We start from the raw sequence: 27,544 nt of genomic DNA, 5'->3' as shown, positions 1-27,544 counted from the left end.
TTCAGTATAAAAAGAGCAAAAAAATGTAGAGTGCACAGTGTCCTGAAAGGAATGACCATCATAGTTACAAAGAGCTACGTCCTCTGGTTTACACCACCCCGTAACATCACTCAAAATAAAATGAATCTGATTAAATCGAAATGTGGTTAATAACCAACGATGAAATGGTTTGATTACAATTTTCAAGTAGGGTTGCATAGTTAAGCACGTAATTGACAGATAATGAGCCCTTACCATAGGTTTTCTTAACTGAAGTGACTCACGCTCCTGTTCTCTAAGAATAAGAAAGTTGACTTTGACCCAATTTATATCAGCTTTTACTAGACCCTCCGGTTTTGAAAAAATCTCCGGACACCCCCACTTCATTAGCATTACTTTAATGAAAGACAGCCATTGTATCTCATTTTAGCAATCAGATTGTATATAACCCCAAATTGAGGCACCATATCTCGCAATTGCCAAGCTTTTTGCTTTATAAATGGATAAAATTGTCTCACATGGTTTGCCCCCTAATCGCTTTGAGAAACTAAGTATAGCAGCAGAGGATCTTCTTATGGCATTTGCTTTAGCCGTAAGTTGGGGAGCCCATGTGCCTTTTTCGTCAAACAAGACCCCCAAATATGTGAAGGCCTTCACCCTGGTGACCACAGACCGATTACAGTAAAGGGATCTACTATTTTTCTTAAGTGAACCCAAGGACATGACATGCGATTTGTCATTATTCACCACTAAATCTAATGATTTCATAAAATCCCCGAAAGAATTTAATAGTATTTGAAGACCAATCGGGGTGCGAGCCAATAAAACTGCATCATCTGCGTATAGGAGTACCGGAATATTGATATCTCCTATACGCGGAGTGTCCAAGGTAGCATTGGCCAGGGTTTTGTCCAGGGAGTTTATGTATAGGGTGAACAGCATGGGGGCCAATATACACCCTTGACGGACCCCTCTGCCTGATTTAAATCCTTTTGTACAATTTCCCTCCTGCGTCATGCTTATCGAAGCAAACAGGTCCCTATGTAAATTGGCCAAAAAATACACCAAAGAAGGATCAATACCTAGGTCCAACAGGATAGTCCACAGCCTTGACCTACTGACTAGGGCAAAGGCTGTGGACAAATCCATGAAACCCAGGTGAATTGAACCTTTAGCTGCTACCGTGTATTTATTAATTAATAAGTATAAATTTAGGCACTGATCCTCTGTACCTCGGTCAGATCTGAACCCATACTGGGCGTTCGTCAGAATCTCTTTTTCAGTGACCCACTCCGAAATTTTGGCTAAAATTACTTTACCTAAGATATTAACAGAGGTATCTATTAGCGATATGGGCCTGTAACACCTGGGGTCCCCTCTTTGGCCCTTTTTAAACACGGGAATTATAATAAAGCGGGACCAGGAGGCCGGATACCCCTTTTCCGCTGACGAGTTAAAAACATTTGTTAAAATCTGTGCCCAGAAATTTGGTTTAGACTTGTATAGATCCGAGGGTACTCCATCGGGGCCTGGGGCCTTATTAGCGGCCGTGCAAACTATTGCCTTCTCTACTTCTTCCACAGTAAATGTTAGAGGCAATATTGGAGAACCACTAGGAGGGACCAGAAAAGGTTCATACTCTTCATGACTACCATACATTTTTTCAAAGTGGCTTAACCAGCCTTCCTCTGAGATGTTAGCCTCTAAAATGCAGTTCTCTGCCCCCGTGAACAGCGGGTTATTTACAATGGACCAAAACTTTGAGCTATCCTTTATTGTTTCTTTGGACATGAACGCTTCCCAAGCCCCTATTTTAATTTCATTTTTGCGGGTCTGGACTGCTGTTTTATACTCTTTCCTGACCATCACTATGAGCAGTTTATCCCTAGGTTTATTTTTTATGGCCTTTAGTAGTAATTGATGAGCTCTAGAGCATTTAGGGTCAAACCATCTTTTCGTAATATTTACTTTGGGCCTAGCAGTGATTGTGGGATCTTTCGCCACCTGTTTACAGATCACTTCATAAGATGTAATTACAGCTTCCCCCTGACTTGAAGGATCAGCACATTGATCTAGTTCAGCTCCCACCTTCATACATAAATTGTCATGAAAATGCTCAGGTGTAACTTTGGTCCATTTTAACCTTCTTCCTTGGTCTTTTACTTACACATCAATGTTAGCTACTACATTACCTGCAATGTTAAAAAGGGAAAAACCCTTATCCAGTTCTACTACAACTGGATTATGATCACTAAAAATCGAGCATACAGCATTGTAAAAATTAACATAACCTAAGAGTGGACATGAATACATAATCAATTATTGTCTCACTATCCCTTGCCTTATACGTTGCAACTCGGTCTCTGGTATCAAAGAAGCCGGGCTCATAAAGATCTATATTTGAGAGGAGATCCTCTAATGCTTCCCCCTTAAGGCTGTGTTTAAAATGTGGGGGAGACGAGTGGGCGGGACCATACATTTCATCAATGTGACAATTAGATTTACATAAATGTATATTAAAATCACCCATCAGGATGATATAAACATAGGTGGTTTGCCGTTCTTTATATAAATTTAAAAATTGCGACAAGGTATAGAGATGCTCATTTGTAAACTCACTTTCCATAGAGTTATAAAAATTAATAAGCAAGGTTTTGGGATTATTCGCTGTAGAAAATTCCACTATTAAAAAATTGGGGGAGGAAGATTCTAACAACTTAACTGAGCCTGTAATTTTCACTGAGAAAAGGATCATAAGACCTCCTCTATCTCTACCTGCCGAAGAGCTATGGGCTGGAACAAAAAATGATGTATAACCATCGACCCAGAATTTGCATTCCCTATCCCAGGTCTCTTGCAGTGCAATAATATCGTATTCTTTTATAAATTTTATCCAGATATTATCGTCCCTTTTTGTGCGCAGCCCTGCGATGTTCCAGCTCAATAGCCTAACATTCTCTCCTCTACCTTCATTAAGTAGGTGTGTTTTTTGTACTTCATTTAAGGGCAGGCTATGAGTGTCCTATAGTCAATCAATCTCACCCAGTTTGCACAAGGGTGAAACTCGGTTTGACAATACTAGTGTCTCCCTTTTCTCATTTGTTTTACTACTATATGCCTTTGGTACTGACCCGACTTTCGGAGTAACCCAACCATACTGATGATCTCTATCAAGTAGTCCGGGGAAGCCTTGGGTGGACCGCGATGAACCTCCGCCACTCTGTAACGAGGTGGCTCTCATGTCTATACTACGAGATCTAGTAGGGGGGTAGAAAAAACCCATCGGGATAGCCCTGATTTCACCTTCCTCATTACTTATATTTAAGGCATCCCAGAACAGGCGAATCGCCTCGTCAGGTTTATTAAAATTTATTATACCACAGTCCCTTTTCAAAGATTTATGTGTATAACCTAGCCAACCCACCCGTCTGGCCATAATTACGCTAGAGGAGATCTCCTTATCACCAGAACAATTTGCATCACACCATTTTTTTGGGACTGTTAACAGGGTTTCTGTGGATTCTACCTCTCCCACTAACAAAGGAGGAACATTCACCAGTATCGCCACCAAAGGGGCTGCCTCAGAGGGGAGATTAATTGTGGGTTGAGGTAATGATTCTCTACCTGTCCGATGTTCCCTTAGGTTCATAGGCCCCTTCAGTACAGTTGCCGGTTTTAGGGCCAGGCTAATATTTCCTATACCCCGCTGCAAATCCCTTTCCCTGCTACGCTCCTGGGTATTTTTGGATCAGTGGGTAACGATACTATATTCAATTCCATTGGGGAAACTGGTAACAAGCTGTCGGGTCCTTCCCTAGGTAAAATTACATTTGGAATACTATGCTTCACCGGGTGAAAGGCATTCCTTAGACCTGAAACATGTTCCCGGGATGTCAAGATAAAATTCAGTCGCTCGCATTTTTCTAATAATCCTGAAACACAATTCTACCATAATACTTCCAGATCTAGTAACTTGATCTCTTTGAAGTATAAGCTTATTTTACTATAGTGGAAATTCACCCCTTATTAAAACTCTGGGTGTTTTGCCACTTTTTTAACAATTTTTTCCTTTTTTCAACAATTTGATTTCACACTTTTTCGAAGGATATCCCTTCATCTCTGGACACTGCACTTTAGACCAGAGGTGCCTCTGGACGAGGCTGGCATCCAACACCAATTAGAATACCCTATGATAACTGCCATAACTTCAATGTGGGGCGGAGGAAACATATATACCGCACTCCATACAACATTGAGTTTTTGAGGGTATTCTATTATCCTTCTTAGCCAATGGTCAAGAAGTGTTACAAGTGTCCGTTTTCATTTTTGATCAATCCAATCCTGAAACACACTCATTCATGGTGTTTTTTTAGTGATTTGCAAGAGATTCTCGCTCAAAAAACAGGTGAGAGGCACCCAAGTTACCCCACTCTGGATTCCCCCATGTGTTAAGTTTCCAAAAATGTACTGGTGTGGTAGGTTTCATCATGTGCCAGCTGAGCTAATGCTCAAAATCCACAGCTACCCACTTTGCAAAAAGGGACAGTTTTGAGTGGAAAAATGTGATGAATCCATTTTGTGTTTTGGGCCATTTCCTGTCACAGGCACTAGCTTAACCACAATAGTGAGGTACCATTTTTATTGGGAGACTTGGGGGTAATGCTGGGTACAAGGAGGTTTGTGGCTCCCCTCAGATTCTATACATTTCCATCACAGAAATGTGGGGAAAATTATTTTTGTTTGAGGTTTGCATGAGATTCTGGGTAAAAAAACCAGGTGAGAGCCATGCCAGTCACTCCACCCTGAATTACTCCAGATGCCAAGTTTTCAATGTGCAAGTTTGCTAAGTTTCCCTACGCTCTGAGCTAGGGCCTAAAATCTACAGCTACCCACTTTGCAAAAAAAGGGTTCATTTTTTTAAATCGGAATGTGAATATTGCATTTTCGGTTAAGAACAACAATGCTGCATAATAAAAGTCAGAGAAAAAAACAATTTGAATCACATTGCATCCAGGTCACATATACTTATGCAGCCATTTATAGAAGCCTACATATGCAATCAAGAAGGGAGGGTAGGAGGGATGGGGACGGAGCAGGGAAATTAACTTTAATCTTCGTAGGTAGTAATGGGCGACCACAGGTTGATGTCTGAGGTGGTAGTCCACTCAGATAATAGATGTGGTAGCATTATGTAGAGTGAGGCAAAAGCAAATCCACCAGAGACATTGTCCCAAAGCATCAGAATCCACCGTCAGCAGGTAGGTACAGAGAAGTCGAGAAATTCAGTGAAGATATGTTCTACCCCTAAAGAAATAGAAATGGAAATTAGAGTCAGTGGGGAAGAGATGTCCTTAACAGACAAGAACCCTCACTCACCCAAAGGTGACATGCATCATCATTGGGCTCCCTCCGCACATCGGGGCCAGCTGGTCTCCAATGTGGGCTACAACTCCCCACCTAATGTCGTGGTGTGGGGAAGAGCTGAGGTGTTTTAAGGCAAACAGATGCCACAAAATATTAATGGTGAGTGAAGGACCGGGTGCTCCTGTCCTCTGCTCTTTTAACCCTTTCCATTAAGTACATCTCTTCCCCACTGACACTAATTTCCATTTTTATTTTGTAGGGGTAGAACATATCTTTAGTGAGTTTGTGATTTAGATTGGGAGTGATGTGTTCTATGTTAGTCTCCCTTGGGTCCTACGTGTGGGTTCAGGTAGACAGAGGTGCCCAGATGTCTTTTGGTCTGGAAGTGGTTGTTGTAGTGAGACATATAGTTCGCTAGTAGTACACAATATATCATATCCTTCAGCCAGTCATCTGTGGTGGGTATCCTGTTACTGCTCCATAGGAGGGTGATGCACTGTTTAGCTTATAACAATGGCGTGGCAGTAAATCACCTGTGTTCAGGACTCAGTGGTTTAGCATACCCCCAGGAGTGCTAGAAGGGGATCCGGGTCTATAGTTTCTTCTAACATTGTAGAAATCAGTACACATTTGGGCTACCAGTACCTGAATAATGGTACAATTCCAGGTCAAATGGACAAGGTCAGGTTGGTCAGCCACACATTTGGGGTAAGGAATCTAGTTTGGGGCAAGGGATCTAGTTTGGCAAGACCCAGAGGGGTCTGTAAGCCTAACATAGGAATTTATGGTGGAGAAGTTTGTGCCCGCTATTTAAGGACACTAATTTTATTAGTGTGCTACAGTACTACCATGTCTTATCTGGGATGTGGTAGTCCAGATCATGCCCCCAAGCTGCCCAGGATGCAATGGTCCAAACAGGTTTCAGTTCCAACCAGTAACAACCAGGAGTGATAGAGACACGAGATGAGCTTGGAGCTCTCCATTGTAGATATCAACAAGGTCAGAGGGAGGAAATCTATTGGTTCCTTGAGGTATCTGTGCAAATGTCATGGAGTGTACTATGTAGGCAGAGGCAAACAAATGTATCCATAACAGAAATAGCATCATGAGATGCAAATGCAGTGGGGGGATCTACTTTGCAGTTAGTGAAGAGGTCACCCATAGTATGCAATTGACGAGTCACACATTGGTCAGGTGGGTTTGAGGTGACCTGAGGAATATGGTCAAACAGAACAACCAAAAACCTACATAGTGGATATAGCAGCATCCAAGCACAAGGATTGTAGAGCCCTAAACCAGCTGTTGAAAGTTGCAGGGTGGGGCCGGGCTGGAGTTTTGAAAATGAACTTTTACATTCATCTTATATTCGTGCATGTTTTCCTTGGGACTTGCGAATATCACAGCTAAAGTAAGGATATTGTATTGACTCAAGGCAATTCAATTCAATAGAGACTTTATTTCGGTTTTGATTCAAACCATAAAAGCACATATGCAACAAAGCAGTTTAAAAATTCAATAAATATAAAAATAAACGGTTAAGTGCAGAAAATTCAAGGGTCAGTTATTTACATACAATAAGTAAATTCAAGAGAGAAATAAATCAACAAAGAGGACCATCACTGATCCAAACAGTTTCTCAACCTTATACATAGCTTTAAAAATTCAGTAACTTGAAGAATGCTGTCCTTATGCAGAAGTTGTAGGTACATAAGGGCTGGTCTGATCTGATTAAAATTAAGTTTTTTTTAAAAGAACAACCAGATAGCGTTTACGTGGGTAATCATAAAACCTACATGGCAATATTTATTTGGCAGTGGGCAATTTGTGTCGACCCTGTAGAGTTTAATTCCCACACAGGATACAGAATGGGGAAAAGAAAGGCGATAATCAACCAGCCCCGGCCAACGCTAAAGGCTAAGGGTTTGGCTCGTCTAACGTTATTGAACTATCTCACATAGTCAATGGGGGCCATCGAAAAGCAGATCATCACTGTAGAAGAGACCTTGAAGTCAGACAAATTGAGGGTGTTAGTTAGGGAAAACGAGACAACAATTATACAAGCAGGTCCACCTGGGCCCTCAGGGGGCTTACAATCCCAGAATGGGTGTATTCAAAATATATCAGTACACATATCAGTTAGCGATCAGGAGTCGGATACTCAACCTCCATCTAAACTCCCAAGGAGCCCAGAGAAAACAGGAAGGCTAGAGATAGTTGCTATAGAAAACCAGATAACCCCTAGGGAACCCAGGTTCTCACTACTAAAACCCTGGAAAAAAATTACTAAATGTGACGAAACATCGATCCTGTCCAATGTAGAACAAAAGGTAGGGTCCCACCCTAAAACAAAATCGACTGTTCCCCTCAACGAACTTGGGAACTTCACTACGCTAATTGTAGATTTAGAGATATTTTTGAGAGATACACTAAGTAGTCTAACCAATAGGATAACTAGGATTGAAGAGAGACTAAGAAAATGTCCAGGGAGTTGAGTTTACCGGTAATCATGACAGTAGACTCTACAATCAAGAGGGCCTAGGATATTCAAACAGATAACTTCAATACACAGGCTTATCTAACCCCAGCAAGCAACAGCCTATGGACCCATGGTAATGGGCGTCATACAAGGAAACCTTTAGGTCTTCAGCAGATTCCCTAAAAAACCGATCATCCTTCCAATCAACCAAATACCAAACTAGAAAATGAGATGAAAGGCATCAATATTCAAGATGGTAGTCTTGTTGAGTCAACCACTAACATCCCATTTATCCCCTTACCTCGAATAAATACCCCAGTCAATCTAAATTGCCTAAACCTACCACCAGCCGCTACCCCAAATACAGTAATCCTGGCTAATGTCCCAAGATTGACGACGTAGGATAATGAGTCCTGGGTCTCTTTGACAAATAAGGCTCTACATTGGTTGGGGGCAAAGACAGGGCTAACAGACGATCTATTTATGGAATTTAAAATGGTGAGAAGAATTAGCTGGCTGGGCAGTGACAGGAAAACTTTACCGGGGGACTGTGTTGTACTAACGTTCAAAACCCCACAACTAGTGGAAAGTATTCATTGGAGAGCTGGTAATAAGAGTATAATATCCGCCGGCATTAATGTACTACCTCTGGGCTATTTTTACCAGCCACCTCCTAAAATGCAGTTAAGAACTTACAGCAGGGACTTGTATTAAAAGGCTATTATACATATAATGTTGAGGTGACAAACCGGTTTGATTCTTTACCCACATTAGATCAGATAGATTGAATTAACACCCTGGCCATAAGTGATACTCTTAGAGGATTAGATGATTCACACCCCCATTAGACGCACTCGGATACAAGCTGAAAGATACCCCTATCCGGTATAAGGGCATAACCATTGATAGCAGAGATATTCCACTAGGAATTATACCTACATTCAAAGGCCCTAATATTTCATCACCTACCCTGGGGAAAAACATACCAGAGTGACGGGTACGACATAAGAATCACTAACCATGACCATAATGTTGTAATTTGGCAGCGACTGGGGTTAGCATCTAGCTGAAGCCATTTTGTATTCAGCAGCCATCTTGTCTGCCATGTGCTCACCATGTGCTCTGTCCTACCTTGCTGTCATTTGCTCTTGTATGCTGCCTGTGAACAGACTATATTTAGGTTCTGCTACTCTGCACATGCGCAGAGGAAAGCTGTAACTGTCCTTACATCTGTTCCTAGTCTGTAACTGTCAGGTTATTCCTACCAGAATTAGCAAACTGTTAGCTCCTCCCTATTATTGACTGTGCATTTCTGTAGGACCTTTCATGTATGTAAACCTTCTCTTCTGTACTTGTACCGCCTTCAGTTGAGCCCCTGTGTGGCTATAAAAGGACTATGCTCCTTCTGTTCAGTGTGCTACTTCATATACTACCGAAGGGTGTTGTGTGAATGTAGTTCCACCTCATGAGGTTAATAAACTTTGTCTTTTATATTAAAGTTTCCATGCCAACTTCTATACTATTGGTCTAAGGACTTGTGCAGAGAAGGGCGAACCCCTAGCACATGTAGGCCTAGCTGAGGCTTACTCCCACAATAGAACAATCAGACAGGCTAGAGTCTTCCATAGACCTGACCAAAAATATAATTGTATTATTCTGGAATATTACAGGCTTAAGGACCAAGTTGACAAACCCAGTATGAGTTGAGTTTGTAGGAACATTTTATATTCTTTGCTTCCAGTTAACTTGGGCGGCAGATGGAAGCCACATCAGTGGCTATAAAACATACCACACTGACGCAGTCCCTTCTATTCATGTGAGCTCTAAGGGGGAGCCTATGTACATATGTTTCCAATCAGATTAATGCAATCAAGATAACCATGTTGATATCAGGCAGATATTTTCAAATTGTAACCATGCAATTGGACAAACATCACGGTTAGGCTCTGATAAATTTTTACAACTCCCTGAGGGATCAGATTACTGGAGTATTGAAAAAACTAATTAGCGATCTGAATAATCTACAGTGTGGAAATGCAAAAGAAGTGATCTTCGTCTGGGGCGGAGATTTTAACACTGGTCTGTGGCCATTAAGCAGAGGACGAAATTGTGGACTATTATCTGAGGAAAATGATGCATATCTCCATTTTCCTCACTCAATATATGGGGACCTTTCAAATGAGAGTCTATTTTTTTTTTTACATGGGATTTGCTAATAATCTGTGTTCTCCTCCAGTGCCCTTCAGACAGAAGTTCAATGGGAGATGTATAAACTCAACTATTGACTATATAATTCTACCTAATCGGAATGCATCAAGACTTATAAATTACAGAACTCACAAGAACACCTTGAGTGATCATTTCCCATTGAGGTTAACCTTAATTCACGCCAATAACATGTGAAACCCTCAACGTATCAAAGTACACATGGCCCAGAATATAGCTCTGGGCAAAACAAATGGCCATTCACTCCGGTGGTCTAAGATAGAACCGCCAGAGTTCATCAAGAAAATCGTGACTAACTGCTACAATTCATTTTTAATCTGCCTGGATGAGACAAGCTCCCACGCTAATATCCTAGAAGCATACGCACATCTTACATGTGAAATAAAAAATGCCTTGAGGGCAAACCTATAGCCAAGGATGGTTGGATAAAAATTGCACAAAAGCATACACTAAACTAAAGCATGTCCTGCATAAACCAGAAGTTGATAGCTACAAAAGAAAGGAGTGTAGAAGGGAATATAATCAGGCCCTAAAAGCACATAAAAGGGAATTAAAAGATAACGCGGGGGCTACGCAACATGAAGCCATGTTGAATAGAGATCGGCAGCATTTTGGCAAGCAGTCAATGCCCAATTTTTCATAGACCATGACAAACCAACTATAGAAATCGCTATAGACGAAAGACAATGGGTGGGCTATTTTTCTAAAGTATTCAATCAGGATGCAAATGATGGTAGCACGTATTCCCAAAACAGACAACCAGGAACAATCGCTCATGGTAAATATCCCATAGACATCTATTTTACTATTGATGAAGTTATTAGTGAAATAAATGCAAGCAAGGGAGGTAAGGCTCCGAGCCCAGACGGTATGCCAATAGAAATTTTAAATAAAAATTTACCTTATGGGGTCCACTACTAACGCAGGTACTAGCTCCCTGCTGCTCGACCGGATTCATTCAGACTTCGTCAGAGTCAGTAATAGTACCTATATTCAAAAAGAGCTACCGACAGAATCCAGAGTGTTACCGCCCAATATCCTTATCAGCAAACTTACGCCAAACTTCTTGTACATCAGGGGTGAAGTCAGGGTATATCACCAGCATCGACCCTTAATATTGAAGAGGGCCTTGCTCCCAGGCCAGGCACAAAGCTGTGTCTCTGTCCCTTAAGGTGAATAGTCAAGCTAGAATTGGGAACAGAAGAGCATTGGTAGGGGGTGAGGTCCCAGAGATTTGAGCACTCAGACAGCCACCCAAGCCCCTCGGAGGATGCTGCAAAACTCACCCCAACCGGGGGTGTAGAGTCGCTGTGGCACTTCCACAGGCTAGCCCACTGCCCCTGCCACTGCAGGGCCTCCAAGGACTGGGTCAGTCAGCGGCTAACTGAATGTGCAGTGGCACAGCCAGAGGGGTGCCCGCAATCAAAAACAACCATCTGGGCATGAGAGGGGTCATTACAGATGGTATACGATTACTGATGCTGCCATTCTGGTTCAGGATGTGGTAGAACCACTTTATTTTGAGGCAAAAAATCCCGTAGCTTCAATGCCATGAGGCCATCGAGGTCTCTGGCTTGCCCAACCCCCCAAAAAGGGTCATTTGTAGGTGGAAAAATGTGATGCATCCATGTGAGTTTTGGCCTGTGTCCTGTCACGGGCACTAAGACAACCTACACAAGAGATGTACCAGTTTTACCAGGAGACTTGTGGGAATGCTAGGTGAAAGGAAGTGCGTGGCTCACTGCAGATTCCAGAACTTTCCATTTCAGAAATGCAAGGAAAGTTTGTTTTTTATTCAAAGTTTTGAGGTTTGCAATGCATTCTGGGTAAATAAAAACTGTTGCGAGCCACCTAAGTCATCAAACCTGGATTTCCCCAGGTGCCTTGATCTAAAACATTTGCAATTTTGCTAGGTTTATCTAGTTTCTGCCAGAGTTAGTGCCCACAATACATAGCTACCCACTTTGCAAAAAAGGGTCAGTTTTGAGTTGAAAAATGTGATGTATCCATGTTGTGGCTTGGACTGTTTCCTGTGATGGGCACCAGCCCAGCCCACAAAAGTGATGTACCATTTTTACTGGCAAGCTCAGGGGAATGCTGGGTGGAAGTAAATGTGTGGCTCCCCACATATTCCAGAACTTTCCATCATATAAACCGGACGAGAGCCATGCAAGTCACCTCGCCCTGGATTCCCCTAAGTCTATAGTTTTTAAAAATGTGCAGGTTTGCTAAATTTCCCTGTGCGCTAGCTGAGGTAGAGTCCAAATTCCACAGCTAGCAACACTGGGAAAAATGGTCCAGTGGAAAAGTGGAAAACATGGAAAAATAAAGTTTTTCCATGTTGTGTTTTGGCATAGCTCTTGTTTTTGGCACTAGGCCAACCCACACAAATAAGGTTTCATTTTATCTAAAGGCATGTAGGAGCATAGAATAGCAGAACAGTAGAACATTTGTTATTGTCAATTGGATTTAAATGTATTTATTGCTTCCAAATGTAAGTCAGTGCATATGAAAGAAGACATTTTGAAAACTACTCTCTAAATCATATGCAAAAAAGGGTACCCACACATTCAGAGATGTACAAATAACCACTACTCTTAAACTGCATATCTAGGGTACATTTCAGAAATACATAGGTTTGCTTTATACCCATTTTTCACTTGACATATTTCATCATATGAATTGATCTACACTTGAACCACCTGTTTCAAAAATGCCAAAACTATGGTACAATTTGTTTTTCCATTCAACTCTGCATGTTCCTGAAATCTGGGAAGATGGTAAGTGAAGGACACCAGACAATGCCATGATGCCATTTTTAGGAAAAAACACACTTTGATCCAAGGCACTTTTTCCCTATATTTCTAAAGAGGAGACAATACGATTCCTGAAGCACAATCAAATGATTTTAGACTGAATGGAATGGTGCTTCACAAAGAACATATTTCTGTTTGGTGAAGAACTCTTTCAGCAAGAACAAGAAACGGCAATGGGCACCTGCTTTGCCCCCAGTTATGCTAACTTACATCTTGGCTGGAGGGAGTAGCAGGTGCTCGGAGGACCACCCCTGGAACAGTGGTCTGAACATATTTTGTTGTGGGTCAGGTTCATAGATGACGTTTTCGTGCTGTGGCACGGCACGGAATCGGATATAGAACGATTCATCAGGGACCTCAACCAAAATTCTCTTAATCTGAAGTTTGCGGGGCAACACAGTAAGACCACCATGAACTTCTTGAATATTCTGATAAAACCGCCTGAAGAAAGATTGGAGACCACAGTATTTAGGAAGGCCACAGCTGGCAATACTATACTTCACACGGGGAGTGCTCATCCAGCACCCCTAATTAGGAGTATCCCCTTTGGGGAGTTCGATAGAGCACAAAGGGCATGCAGCAATCAGGAAGAGAATGACCAAATAGAGCAGGAAATGACTGATAGGTTTATCCAGAGAGCGTATATGCCTGAGATGCTAAAAGGGGCTGCCAACAATGCCAGTAATCTATAGAGACAAAAAGTGTTGTTTGAACCATCTAGGACACAGCAGAGAAAAAATGACAAAGGGAAGCAAAATAATCTGGAGACTCTTAGATTTATAACAACATTTAACATCAAACATAAAGGAATCAGGTCTATCCTTTACAGACACTGGCATTTGATAAAAGTTGATCCAATTTTGGGTCCCAAAGTGAAAAAGCATCCAGACATTACCTACAGAAAATCTAAGTCATTAAAATGCCTAATCGTTAAAAGTGAGTATCCTACATGGTTACATCAAAAGCTGGGTTTTAAAAAATGTTTTAAATACAAAGCATGTCAACATGGCCTGAATCGTACGGATTTTAAAACATTTTTTAACAAAACCATCAGTATAAAAAGTTTCTTAACCTGGCGATTTAGTTTTGTTGTCTACCTTTTACAGTGCCCTTGTTCCAAAATGTATATAGGTAGTACATCTCTACCTGTATACAAAAGAATCCTGCAGCATCGGAGAGCGATTATTAATCAAGATAGAACCTATCCAATTGCAAGGCATTTTGAGATCCATCATCAAAGTAACTCCTCTAGCTTGCAGTATAGCTGTATAGAAGATGTCCCACAAAGAAGAAGAGGTGGAGATAGGGAGAAAGAACTCAGAAAGCTGGAAATATATTTTATACTTGAGTTCAACAGCATGGAACCTCACGGGTTAAATGTAGATGAGGATTTATATACCTGCTTATATTAAGAAAAAGATGGAGAAAAGAGAATAATAACAAACCTGTAAGTTCCTTATGTTTTAATTTTATTTTTTGTGAGTGAAATTTAATACGGGGGACACAGTTAAACGCATTTGATGCTATGGAGAATAACAATTTATAATAATTTCTCGACAGTAAGGTGTTAGAGTGTAATCATTTTTGAAGGTATGAGAAACCTTTAGAACCAGAGTATTAGATGATATTTGGAATACATCACACTCCTTTTTTCTGAATTTTTTGGGAGTGTTTTTATTGAGTATATGAAATACGTTCTCCTCTTGATAGTGAAGGAGGGAAAAAATACATACTATGAAGCACTTGCACTTTCAATAAGGAAATTAAATGAATCTCTTCTTGTTTACTAAAGCACTGGCACTTTATTTTAAATGAATTGATCATGAGGAATATGGTTTAGATTCTGGGTATTATTCTCATTCCTTGTGTGCAAATATTTTTTTAAATATATGACATTTTTATTGTCTGTAATAGTTATACATTAATTTATTTATAAGCATTTGCACTTTGAAAAATATTCGAGTACTGAAACGTTGTTAGTTTAAATCATGGGAACTGACTAATCTGCACCAGAGCACTAGCACTTTAATATAAAGAATTACACAGTATGAAATAGGCACTTGCCATTATAACCTTTTTGTCCAGGGTTAAATGAACCTCTGCATTTGCACTTTATTTGTTTGTCAAATTGATAAAAATATGTGGAATGGAATGAGAATTGAAATCATGGCCGATGATGGAAATGTATATCTAAACAACAAAAATACTGAATTAAGAAACACAAGAAATTTTGGTTTCTGCTAGTTATAGTAATCCAGATTATTTGATTATTTGAGTTCCGCATGCCTTAAATGATAACATTTTCTGAAATATCCATTTCCTTAAAAGTAATATCAGAAAGGACATGAAGTTAATTGAACTGTCTGTACGTAACAAATGATGGTGCAAACTAAACATGTTTAGAAATGACCGCCGCTTTACAAGCCGCTTTGTTTGCATGAGTACTGTGAAATGATGTCCCTCATTGATTTCCTTGAATGTTTTGAGTATTTTAACAGAGTGTAATGGCGGTCAGGCATCGTGAACAAGGCAGAGTGAGACTGCTGAAAAGCGTTGATGTGATTTCGTCATGTAAATAAATTGACCGAGTGACCAACATCTCTTGGAGTGCCGGATGGTTGTTTTTCATGGGAATGATCCTATTTGAATATATATATATATATCAACATCCTGTTCCTCCTCAACAAACAGGACTTTACACACGCAGGGTTTGAGTTACGCGGTTTAAAGCAGCAACTGGTTCTGCGTTTCAACCGTCCACGGGGATATTTTCACAACAGTTACATATCGACATTTTGTGCTTTAAATACCTATCCCACCAATTAAAATTACAGTGAATTACATGTTCATAAGCATTTTTGCACAATAAAGTTATCACATTCAAATATGTCCAATAAAGTTTTCATCACAATACTTTGTTGGTCTGTGTAAATTACACAATCTCCTTTCAAGATACTTTTCTCCTCCAAAAAACAATGGGTATACTACTCGCGATTCAGTGTACTTATCTATAACTATTAGTTCCATGTGTTCTTCTCTGTCCCAGAGTAAGAGTGTCAATCTTTTTTTTATATTGTAAACCTGTATGGGACTTAATGTGTGCTGTGACTTACACAGCATTTCCACTACTGGCATCACTGCTTTGTATTAGAACAGCATGTGCAGTGTTATAACTATACATTACTAGTCGGGGTATCAAGCTCACTGCCCAATGCGGATACTACCATCTTATTGGTGCTGATTCCCCTCCTGCATAAAACGGCCAGTGCTGTGGTTCTCTGCCCCTTACCACCATTAAGGCACTTGATGATGGTTCATATGAGGAGCCCAAGCTCCAACCGCATGATGCTGCTTAGACATTCACACATCTTATGCACAAATCCCATATTAATCACAACCCAGAATTTAAATAAATCTCACACTAAAGTTATACATATCGTCCTGTGGCTAGAAAGTGAGTCATGTTATTCCTTCATATTCTTCCCAGTCTATATTGATGCAGTTTGCTTCCAATCCAATTGAGATTGCCCACTCACTTCCCCTAAGATTGAATTACTCGGGGAATAAAGTACCATGTACATAGTGCAACAATGCAATTTCTCTATGTAAATAGCTAATACAGATAAAATACTACAAGCAAAACTGCTCTCTCCAACCCTGTGCAGACATCCTAATCCATCATTATCCCTACAACCACAATAACTTGAGTGAACGAACAAAGTGCAAAGTGCCAAGTGCTACATTGCATATTTTCATACATATTAAAGTGCTGCTTGCAGGGTGGCCTAATCAGAGCCTGGATGAATAGTTCAACTTTCTAAAATTAAAGTGCCACATGCTTTTTTACTGCTAGTTTACCATAGGGGGGCGGTGTGCTTGATTTACTTATCCCAACCTCACCTATTTAATCTATATATTTAAATGAAGTGTTCTGCACTTAGTTAAAACTGAAATTCCACACATTCTTCCTCCTATAGAAAACAGACGGGTTCCAAAATTACAATATAAACAGCTGAGAAATCCATATTTCATTACAGGTACACATGCAGGTCTTCTACAATATTGAGATCCATGGGAACCTTTGTATTGAATCTTAAAATATGTTTAGACTCCAATTGTCTTAAGCATTGCTCCCTGTTGCCTCCCCTGCTACGATCTGGTACCTGATCGATAGCAAAGTACTGCAAGTTATCAAGATTACTATTGTGTACTTCCTCAAAATATCTTGCCACCGGGTATGAATGGTCCTTATTCACAATCTCCCTAATGTGCTGTAGAATCCTCAGATGTACACTCAGAATTGTGCTGCCTATATACATCTTTTTGTGTGTACATTCAAATACATACACCATATGATTGCTCTGACATTGCAAGGAGTGTCGAATTGTCCATTGCTGGTCTGTGCCGAGTATTGTGATTGTTCTGATGTTAGTTCCATATCTGCACCCCTTGCACCTGTGGCATTTGGTGAAACCTCGTTTGCCACCCAGCCTAGTGACCCCCACCAACATCTCTGGGCTACTGACTACTATATCGTACTTCATCGATCTGGCCCTACAAATATCAACAACAGCCTCTTGCTCGTTTTCCAACCTATGACAGGCTCGCTCGAGGTATGACATGCGTGGGTCCCCCAATGTTTTCCTACCCAGAAACCCCTGCAAACCTGAAATTTTGGTCAAAAAACCCACTTTTCCGTACTTTTTTGGGTGGGATCTCGTTGCCGGAACAAATGTCCTACCACCCAGCGTTTCCCTTGTTCTCCCGAGTAAAATGATACCTCACTTGTGTAGGTGGGCCAAAGGCATGTGACTCAGGCTGGGGGGCTTAATTTGTAAAATTTAATATGACTAAAAACTACTTTTTTCAAAATTCATTTTTGGCGTGTTCTGCTTTGGGGCACCCACACAAGTGAGGTATCCTTTTACTCGGGAGAACAAGGGGAACGCAGGGTGGTATGACTTTTTTGCCGGCACGGCGATCCCACGCCAAAAAGTTTGGAAAAGTGCTATTTTTACCTAATTTTAAGGTTTGCAAGGAGTTCTGGGTAAGAAAACATTGGGGGACCCACGCATGCCATACCTCCCTGGATTTCTCCGGGTGTCTAGTTTTCAGAACTGTTTGGGTTTGCTACTTTGCAAAGAATACCACCGAGCCCCGGGCCACAAACTCAGATGCCCCCCCCCCCCAAAATCAAGGTAGTTTTGCAATAAGGTAATGTAAATTCACCACCGTACGATTTGAACCGTTTCCTGTTGCAGCCACTATGTCTATCCACGCAAGTGAGGTACCATTTCTTTCAGGAGACCTGGGGGCACGCTGGGTGGGTGGAAATTTGTGGATCCACGCAGATTCCAGAACTTTCCACCACAGAAATGTGAGGAAAATTTGTTTTTTTGGTCAAATTTTTATGTTTGCAAGGGATTCTGGGTAACAAAACCTGGCAGTAGGCAGACGAGTCACCCCATCCTGAATTGCCCTGGGTGTCTAGTTTTCAAAAATGTATAGGTTTGCTAGATTTCCCTAGGTGCTGGCAGAGCTACGGCGCAAAAACAAAAGGTTGTTTTTTTGTCCGAAACGTGCTAAATTTCACTGGGAAATTGAGGTGCGACCATGCTGCGTTTTGCGCTGTTTCATGTCGCAGCCACTATGCCTACCCACGCAAGTGAGGTACCATTTTTTTCGGGAGACCTGGGGGCACGCTGGGTGGGTAGAAATTTGTTGATCCACGCAGATTCCAGAACTTTCCACCACAGAAATGTGAGGAAAATGTGTTTTTTTGGTCAACTTTTTATGTTTGAAAGGGATTCTGGGTAACAAAACCTGGGAGTAGGCAGATGAGTCACCCCATCCTGAATTGCCCTGGGTGTCTAGTTTTCAAAAATGTATAGGTTTGCTAGATTTCCCTAGGTGCTGGCAGAGCTACGGCGCAAAAACAAAAGGTAGTCTTTTTGTCCGAAACTTGCTAAATTTCACTGGGAAATTGAGGTGCGACCATGCTGCTTTTTGCGCTGTTTCATGTCGCAGCCACTATGCCTACCCACGCAAGTGAGGTACCATTTTTTTCGGGAGACCTGGGTGCACGCTGGGTGGGTGGAAATTTGTTGATCCACGCAGATTCCAGAACTTTCCACCACAGAAATGTGAGGAAAATGTGTTTTTGTTTGTCAAATTTTTATGTTTGCAAGGGATTCTGGGTAACAAAACCTGGGGGTAGGCAGACGAGTCACCCCATCCTGAATTCCCCTGGGTGTCTAGTTTTAAAAAATGTATAGGTTTGCTAGGTTTCCCTAGGTGCTGACAGAGTTTCGGCGCAAAAAGAAAAGGTAGTCTTTTTGTCCAAAGCGTGCTAAATTTCACTGGGAAAAAACAGATATTGTTAATGCATTATTCTCTAAAATCACACAAATTGAGATGCACACATTTTAGATTACATACATATATCTCAGCTTCGTTAGTTACACATAGGTGGGCAGAGAGAAATACACTATTTATTAGAACATTGGAATGTGAAGCACTCCATTGAATACATTGGAGTGCTCCGGGCTTATACAACACCGGTAGAAGCCCGCAGAGCAACATTTCAATGTTATTTTTGTGCATAGCTGCTGCTGTGAACAAAGGCCTCTCGGAACCCGAGGGGTGTATAACCCCTTGGGCTCAGAGAGGCCTTTGTTTTTAGTGATTAGAACATTCTACCCTCTATAGGCGGAATGTTCTAATAGCGTTAGAGCGCTCCTAGCGGCCTCTACCAGCCATTAAAGGCCCGCTCCCTTGTTAATGGCCCTCGCCTTCGGCTCAGGCCTTTAACGCTGGGGCTGGAGCTGGAGCTGGAGCTGGAGCTGGAGCTGGCTGGTAGAGCCCACTAGGTCGGACTCCAAGGCTGTATTATCAGTTTTAGATGTGAGGAGGAAAAATGATTCATTGGTGGCGAAGCTTCGCACGACTCATGATTTTCCCACCCTTTCTCAACAATGGTAATAAATAGCATGTTACCTTCAGTGGATCTGCAAGTAGGGTCAGACTGGGTCATAAACTACGCCCAGGTATCAAATTAAAAGTGGCTTTGAAACGGAAACTGCTAAAAAAGTGTCCCACGTTTACAAATCAAGTCAGTTATTATAGCCTTATAGCCCGCTGCAGCATTAAAGGCCTGAGCCAAATGCGAGGGACTTTAACAAGGCAGCGGGACTTTAATAGCCGGTATAGCCTTGCTACAAAGTGCTATAAGGCTATTAGAACATTCTGCCACTAGAGAGCAGAATGTTCTAACAAATAAAACAAAGACTCCAGGGAGCGCGAGGGGATTAAGTCTCCTTGAATCCTGAGGGTCCCTAGGGTCCACCTAGCCCACTAGAAACCTCCAGTAAGCGCCACAGAGCTGTGTAGCAGAGAGGTGTAAAAAGGGGCACGGCCTAAACCACCAATCTGCAATGCAGTGAAGTGGCGCTGACTGGAAGCACCTGGTGGGCTAGTTGGCCCCCAGGGGCCCTCAGGATTGAAGGGGAATTATTTTCCCAACTTAAAATGCACCACAGGGCGTGTTTGCACACATCACCTCAGGCCCCATCCCCTCCCTTCACCACTATGTAAACACGCTCTGTGACTGTTTTAAGTTGGGAGATTAAGTCCCCTTGAATCTTGAGGGTCCCTAGGGTCCAACTAGCCCACTAGGTACCTTCAGTAAGCACCACAGAGCTGCGTTGCAGAGAGATGTAGAAAGGGGCATGGCCTAGACCACCTATCTGCAACACAGCGCAGTGGCACTTACTGGAAGCACCTGGTGGGCTAAAACCCCCCCAGGGGCCCTCAGGATTGAAGGGGAATTATTTTCCCAACTTAAAACGCGCCACAAGGCGTTTTTGCACACGTCACCTCAGGGCCTGTCCCCTCCCTTCACCACTATGTAAACACGCTCTGTGGCCGTTTTAAGTTGGGAGATTAAGTCCCCTTGAATCCTGAGGGTCCCTAGGGTCCAACTAGGCCACTAGGTACCTCCAGTAAGCACCAGAGAGCTGCGCAGCAGAAAGTTGTAAAAAGGGGCACGGCCTAGTCCACCTCTCTGCAACACAGCGCAGTGACACTTACTGGAAGCACCTAGTGGGCTAGTTGGCCCCCAGGGGCCCTCAGGATTGAAGGGGAATTATTTCCCCATCTTAAAAGGCAGAAAGTTGTAAAAAGGGGCACGGCCTAGTCCACCTCTCTGCAACACAGCGCAGTGACACTTACTGGAAGCACCTAGTGGGCTAGTTGGCCCCCAGGGGCCCTCAGGATTGAAGGGGAATTATTTCCCCATCTTAAAAGGCGCCACAGGGTGGGTTTGCACATGTCACCTCAGGCCCTGTCCTTTCCCTTCACCACTGAGTAAACACGCCTGTGGCCGTTTTAAGTAGAGGGATTAAGTCCGCTTGAATCCTGAGGGTACCTAGGGTGCAACTAGCCCACCAGGTACCTCCATTAAGCGCCACAGAGCTGCGTTGCAGAGAGGTGTAAAAAGGGGCGTGGCCTCTGAACAGCTCTCTGCAACGCAGCTCCCTGGCGCATAGTGGAGGTTTCTGGTGGGCTAGTTGGCCCCCATGGACCCCGAGTATTCAAGGGGAATTAGTTCCCCATCTGCAAACGCGACAGGGGGCGCATTTGCATAGTGCTGAAGAAAAGGGGCTGTGTGGCCCGCCTTCTTTTCCTGTTTTACTGGCCCTGGGGACCCCATCCCCCAGGGCCTGACCCCAATTTTTTATTTATTTTTTAATATATATTGGAAGGGGGCCGTGGCCCCCCTCCCGAGGCCATAATCGGCCCCGGGGACCACATCCCCAGGGGCTTGGCCATTTTTATTTTCATATTTTATTTGGCGGGAGCTACCTTGGCCCCCTCCTGAGGCCATTTATGGCCTCGAGAACCCCATCCCCCGGGGCCGGCCTTTGTTTTTTAAAAATGTTTGTAAATTTGTGAGGAGTGGGGCAGCGTGGCCCCCCTCCTTGACCACTAATAGCCCTGGGGACCCCATCCCCCAGGGCTTGCCCTATCCGTTGGGGACCATGGGGGGTCCCCAATCCCGACACAGTCCCGCCAGCTCCCCACGTCCTGCGGGAGCCGTCATTGCTTTTCCACACAGGGAGCTGCTAAGATGCAGATCCCCGTGTGGAAAAGCAATCTGCTTTGGTTTTTGAAAGAGAGAGCAGGTTTCCTGCTCTCTCTTCCAAAAACCGAAGCAAAGTTTGCTATGGCAGAGTGGGAGCCGCGAGGCTCCCGCCCTGCCATAGCAAACTGCAGTGTCCCTAGGGTGGGCACCCCGGGACACTGCAGGAGCTGGCCCTGGGGGGTGGTGGTCCCCAGGGCCTTGGCAGGACTCCAGGAGGTGGGCCATGTGGCCCCCCTCCCAACATTAGCAAATCATGATTTTAGATATTTACAACAGACCAATTAGGTGCTGTATATTTGTATTTTTGTTTATCACAGAAATTGCATTTACAGCAACATCAGGAGTGGGAGCATCATTTCTCCTTTGAGGTCCTGATGAATAGCCTTGGGGTAGGGCTTGAAACTAGTTGACCTACCGGGGAAACAGTAGATAATTATACCTCCAGCTTTTTCCCGCATAGCTCCAGATTTTAGCATATCATTTTATGCATAGAAAATAAAGTTGATTTTGTCCCACTAATTTGATATTTAAAAGAAAAATTCACTTCTAAAAAACCCACTCCATCTTCATAATAAGACCACATAAGTGTATAGGTGTACAGGGACACCCTTATTTTCCTATTAAGTGCTCTCACCTATCAGTAGATAGCAGCACACCCCTGTCCATAGAGGGCAGAGATGGACAATATGATGAAGCATGCCACAAAGAGGAAACCCGGGTGGGTGAGGGTTATCGGAAAGAAACCGTTTTTCTTTCTCAATAGATCCAGTAAGAGGTGCCTTTTCCTTTTCATATAGAAGGTACATTATTCTATGCACATTATTATTTGCCTCTGTACGTTTTCTAAAGGTTACCATTTAATTTCTATCTTTCCATCTAAAATACATGAATGTGTCCGCATAACCTTATAGTTTCTTAGCATACTTTCTTATTGCTACATACATCATATAGTCTAGCATTCTGCATGCTTTTATGATGCAGTGTCTAAAACATGAGTGTAAATATGAAATTTCTTTCAGCAGGTAAACTTATCATTTTGTCTCATCCATCTAAAAAGAGAAATAAAATAGGTATCGTACATCGATTTTCATAGGTAGAAATTAGTGAAGATGGATGCATGATAACATCTACACTCTATCAAGGTTCATCACTTCATACAACAACAAGTCCAGGGAAGTTAGGGACATCTTTGGCAAACACTGGCCTATCGTACATAATGAGGAAAGTCTGAGGGATATACTCACCTCACATCTCCAAATCACATCGAGAAAGTAAATGAGCCTTCAAGAGAGATTATCAGGCAATGATACACTAAATAGTAGAACATGGTTGACAAACATCAGAAAAGGTTTTTTACCGTTTAAGAGCTATTAAGCCTGTAAACACATTAAATCTCTATCTAAATACATCTCACCTCTTACCGGGAAAGAAATAACCATTGGGAAATCTCTTATGTAACTCAGATTTATGCAGTTTACATCATCATATGCCCCTCCAGTCGTTGGTATGTGGGAAGTATGATCCATCCAATCAAGTAGAGGCTACTGGAGCATGTGAGAGCCATAACACACAAGGACAAATATTACCCTGTTGCTAGACATTTTGGGCAAAGTCACAATAAATGTAAACTCCTCAGCTTCTTTGCAATAGATAGAGTGGAACCCTCCATTTGGGGTGGTGACAGGGAGACTGCTCTCAGAAGACTTGAGTCAAGATAAACTGTAGTACTGAATACTAAGATGCCCATAGGTCTTAATACAGATGAAGAGATGAATGTGCACCTAGGATAATGGATCTGATATATGAATGCTTTGATGTCTTGTCATACCATTTTTAAAGTGTTCTGCTCTACTTCTATAGGACACCTACAATTTCGATGATTTTTAAAAGACTTTTCTGTTTTGTCTTTATTTACCATCTTCTTTGTGCTTTCTTTGCAGCATATACAATCTCTGTCTCACTCTTTTATCATCTGCACCTTCTTATTCAGCTCAAAACTATTCTGGCTTACACTTTTCACACAGGGCTATCCTTTGAGCCACCTGGAGGTGGAGATAATGAGTGGGTGATTGGTCCACTTGTTTACTAGAGAATTTGTGGTGAGATAGAAGCTATCAAACTGAGTACATGACGATGCATCCGAGAGGGGTCTAGATTCTTTTTGATTATAGAGAATATAATTTTCGTTTATGTTTTGGGCTAGATATATTACAGGTTTGGGTGATAACCCACTCCTAAAGCTTTGGGGAGGCATCTTACCGACCCAGCTCAGTTTAGCTTTACATATATATGCAAGGCCAACCACCTGCATGCAGCCAACCCCACGCCATGCACAGCTTTTGTCCATGCCCAGAGGGGGGTTGGACAAAGGGCCTGGCCTGCGGCTAAGCCCTGCACCCAACACCCTGCATATAGTCCACACCACACTGCACATGGTGGAAGGTTTGGCCTCAGGCCATGCACTGTGGCAAACCCCCCAAAGGCAGGCAACAGAGGAGGGTGGCATCTAACCCCACACCTTGTCCCGATTTAGCCCCAGGGACTCCAATCCCCAGTTCCCTCCAGATTTATTTAGAGAAGGGGTCATGCAGCCCCCTTCCGTGTGTTGTATTTGGCTCTAGGGACCCCACGCCCAGGGCCCACTGATTACTTTATGAGGGAGGGGGGTCTGCAGCTCCTGTTCCCTGGCCAATTTCAGCCCCGGGGACCCCATCTCCCATTACCAGGCAATATAGTAAATGGGTAGGGGTGCACATAGCCATCAACCATGGACCGATATCTAGCCCCAGGGTCCCATCGCCCGGGAACCCACCATTTTGTTTATGTGGGAAGTGGCACCCAGTCCCCCTCCCCGTACTGATTTCCGGACCTGGGAACCCCATCTCCCGGGGCCCAGCCATACAATAAAGGGAGAGAGGGAATGCAGCCCCCTCCCTGAGCCAATATTAGCCCTGGGCACCCCATCCCTTGGAACTATAGAACTAATAATGTGCAAGAGGCATGCAGTCCCACCTCCCTTGGCCAATATTGGCCCAGGGGACCCCATCCTAAAGGGCCTATGAAATAAAAAATTGGGGAGAGGGGCAGCACACTCCGTTCCCCAGGACTGTTTTGGCCCAGAGAGCCCATCTACCAGAGTCTGTCATATTGTGAATGGGTAAGGGGCACGCAATCCCCTTCCCCAGGTCCTGACTAGTAAAGGGTGGATGCCCTGGAGCTTCCCCAGGGCGCACACTTCACCTTTGTTGGGGGCCAAAAGGGAGCCCCTAACCTCCCCTTGCCCAGATTGCTCCCCACCTCCAGATGGAGCCAGCATTGCTTCTGCCCACAGGCAGCAGCATTAAAAATGCTGCTCCTCGTGGGCATGAGCAATTTTTTTATCTGTTTCCCTCAATACTTCACAGTGGGCAGGGAAACTGATGAAAAGTCTACTCCCAGCAAGTAGGAGCATTTTTCACGCTCCAGTCTGCTGGGAGTGGACTCAGTGCCTGATTTAGATCTGGGTTGACTTGGTCCTGCCATTGCCTTTCCGTAAGATTCTGGATCCGCCTTATAAATGGTATGCCTGCTCTATTTAGATGTTGACAGGTCGATTGATGAAAAACTGCTGGAGTGCCACCGTATCCGCCGGATTTTTTCACCTGCATCGATGACGCCACAGGCAAAAGCGGCTGTTGGTTGGAGTACAGCCATGTCCTCTGGGCCAATCACAATTCCACCTACGTAACTGTGGTGGAGAAACCTCTTCGCCTGAGTTGGCAGATTGGAATGGATATAAAGGTGAAACTTACCTTCTTTCTGTTTCACACAACCGTCATCGTCGAAATCGAAGGTAAGCTTCTATTTTTTCTTGTTACCTTTTGACTTGTCTGTTTACATTTGATCTGTACTCTTGCCTGTTGGAATCTCTCCGACAAGCAAAGAAATACCAATGTGTAATGCATATGAGTAATGATGTAATTTAAAAAATTTAAAGAAACACACCTGTATAATTTTATTGTATTTTTAATTTGGTGGAAGCTGCCTTCATGATAATGGACTCTTACACAAAAAAGGACATCATTATAAAAATCTAAACCTGACCTTACTATCATGTTAACTCAATTGTCGTAAACTTTACAATCATAAACATATGCATTACACCTTATTGGGATAACTGAATTGTAATATAATGTAGAAATTACACTAGTCAACGTGACACATTTGTTTTAAAATAACTGTAAAATCAATGTAAGTTCCAAACATTAATCAATTAATATATATATCAGTATAAAATGTAACCCTTGTCTACTGCATTTCCTGTATTTTATTAAATTGTATTTGTGTGAACATTATTTTAAGGTGCAATGCATATTAATTGCCATCACTTATCAAGTATAGATAAACACATCTGTATTACAACTTTAAAAAATCAAATACATGATGAATGATTGATGAATGTTTGCACCAACATTTAAATATCCGTCACATACTTTTTTTACAACTGTATGGACTTTACAAATTAGACATTAAAACAAATGCTGAATTTTCTGTCACAATTGTAAGTTAAAACATGTAAATTACATTTTCATCATTAACAGTTCTAGGAATCAAAGAATTATAAGTGTAAAATAATGTGAGGACAAACTTGGTGAAATTAAAATATTTTTATTAAGAAATGAAATACTTCTATCAAATCAATATATTTTATTGTGTAACATAACACAGTAAAAAAAATGGTTACCAATTCATGATGTTGGAGTGTTGTCCTGAACTTGCCTCTTAAACAGACTGCCAAAGGGGAAACTCTGCAAGAAGGGGCAATTAGTAGACACAGAGCAGGCACCTGAAGGATCTTTCTTGGAAGTGGCGGTTTGACAGGGATTATGGACAGGTAAAGCATAAATTCAGGAGGAGGAGTATGGGTAAGAGGGGTGGGAGAGTATTGGGTTTGGGAGTCCACGCTTGTCTGGAGAGCCAGAAGCCTGTCTTCTTCCTGCAGGAATCAAATCTTGCGAGTGCACATGCTGTGGGCATCCACTTTAACACCAAACACTTCCATTCTGCAGGAGCCGGTAAAAATTGAACAAGGGCCTTTAGGGCCCTGGGGGATATACTGTTGAAGGTACTGCAGCACCATAGACACATTTGACTGAAATCCTGAAGAGTCAAAAGGGAACTCCTGAGTACGTCCATATAGATTATATTCCCTCATGTGGCAACTAAAGAATGGGGATTAACCCTGAACACGTTAAACGAAGGATGAAGGGCAGGTATTCATCCGTTGTATGACGATCCATCGGGAACACTGCCATCGCGCGACTTCACATCGCGGCAATTTCACCGCAACGGTATTCACACCGGCCGTTTTTTCACCGCATGTCGTTGCGACGCCAAAGCGGGCCTGTAATTGGATCACGTGTCACATCGGCGTCCATACATCGCGGGACATGACAACGCGATGCTTGAGGCCACACTTTTAAAAATCATCTCAGCCAATGGGTTGGTGGGGGTTGGGGGGTATATATGGTCCTGCTCACAGTGTCTGCATCATTTGTGACT

This window comes from Lissotriton helveticus, chromosome 12, assembly GCF_964261635.1.
Source record: "Lissotriton helveticus chromosome 12, aLisHel1.1, whole genome shotgun sequence".
Classification (NCBI taxonomy): Eukaryota; Metazoa; Chordata; class Amphibia; order Caudata; family Salamandridae; genus Lissotriton; species Lissotriton helveticus.
This window is presented reverse-complemented; position numbering follows the sequence as displayed.